General features: G+C 37.6%; 1 long non-coding RNA gene across 1 annotated transcript; it reads right to left on the reverse strand.

The window, feature by feature from the left end:
- Nucleotides 1–35: 35 nt before the first annotated feature.
- LOC127010972 (uncharacterized) lies at nucleotides 36–623 on the reverse strand. The gene is made up of 2 exons (XR_007763941.1): nucleotides 473–623; nucleotides 36–420 (listed from the first exon to the last, which is right to left on the reverse strand). It is a non-coding gene; the product is annotated as an uncharacterized LOC127010972 (long non-coding RNA).
- Nucleotides 624–1,562: the final 939 nt, after the last annotated feature.

Raw genomic sequence — 1,562 nt, forward strand, 5'->3', positions numbered from 1 at the left:
AATTTATGATTATAAATAATAAAAACACTTGGAAATTAGGAAGGGTTGAACTGGTGCAGTCGCCTTTATTTGTTGATATGTTTATTTAGCGTAGCCCCTCACATTTAACGGCGAGCCCTGCCCACTCGGTTCAAGTTGATTACGCGATGGCGTCTCTGATTGAGCACGGCGAAGATCATGCCGGTGAAGAGGAGTCCGAAGAGCATCAATGTGCTCCAGTGGTTCCATGCGAAGTTTCCCGCCCACTGCAAGGGCACTCGTTTAACGAGCTCCTCCGCGAAGACGCTGTCCCAATCCCACACGGCCATCCCTAATGAAAGCAAAAACATCATCAAGGAAAGCATGATGTGCCTTTTGTTGGCCCAGATGAATTGCAGAAGGGTTGGCTGGTTGTTGTTCATTGCAGGCATCTTTGGAGAGCTGCGGAAAAACAGCTTAGGCAAAAGGGAAACGAGTTAAGCAAGTGGCTTACCTTAATTTTTTTTTTATAGAATTTAGAGAAAATTGTTTCCAGTTAAACGAACTGATGGGGCTGACTTTTGGAAAGGAAGTGAAAGATTTTGAAAGGGCACTAAGCTTATTGCCTTTTAGTGCTGCGTTGCTTAGCACTGTTCGGCTCTATCGATACATGGCATTTTCCAAAACTTTCAAGTTCCGGGAACTAGTTTGGGTGCAATATATAATATTCCTTTTAAAGCAACAATATACATGAATAAAATACTACAGTTTTACTGCTAATTTAATTGTGATGTTGCTATTAACTTTCCCAATGATACAACAAATTATTTGGATATTTTGTAAATTTTGTTTTTATTTCATAATTTTAATTGTTTAATAATATTCCAAAATCAATCATCATTTTTGTATACAGTGATGCATTTTTTAAGATTTTATTTAATATATGTTATGGTTTTATATAGCCCCGAGAAATGAATTTTTTTATGGCTTTTCTTTTTGAAATTAAAATGAAATTTCTTGATCCATGAAATAATACTGTATACCAGGGACTACCAAAAAGTTATTTTGAGTATTTTTGCTTGCAAAATCAATTTTTAAGAAATATACCAAATTCTGAAAGAAAAAAAACCGAATATGTCTTTTTCAAAATTTTTAAGAAAAATATAGATGTTTCCAGTTGAGGTGAGTGTTAAAAACTCAAATAATAAGCTGGAATGGAGGTTCAATAAGGCCGTATAAAAATATAAAGGTATGTCTTCAGAAACAAAGCTGCAAAATAAATCATTTAAACATTTCTAAAGGCGGTGATGGGGGAACTTCTAGCTATCGAACTAGCGCACTGCCGACTGTAACTATTGACATGATTAGCTGCTGGATATCGATGCTTATCGACGTGTGCCAGTCATTAGAGAGTTCTTTTTCAGATTATTCTGTTCCCTCTCCCTTTTGCTTCCGTTTTCAAATAGAAAATGGCGTTTTATAATGGCGCTCACAATTGCGCCTGCGCAAAGGGGAAACGGCAGAGTGACCGTTCGGCACTGCCTCTTTGGTATTTTTGGCCAGCCACAGCCGGTATTTATGGCCGCGAGCCGGAAGGTATTCCA

The sequence above is a fragment of the Drosophila biarmipes genome, chromosome X (genome assembly GCF_025231255.1).
Source record: "Drosophila biarmipes strain raj3 chromosome X, RU_DBia_V1.1, whole genome shotgun sequence".
Classification (NCBI taxonomy): Eukaryota; Metazoa; Arthropoda; class Insecta; order Diptera; family Drosophilidae; genus Drosophila; species Drosophila biarmipes.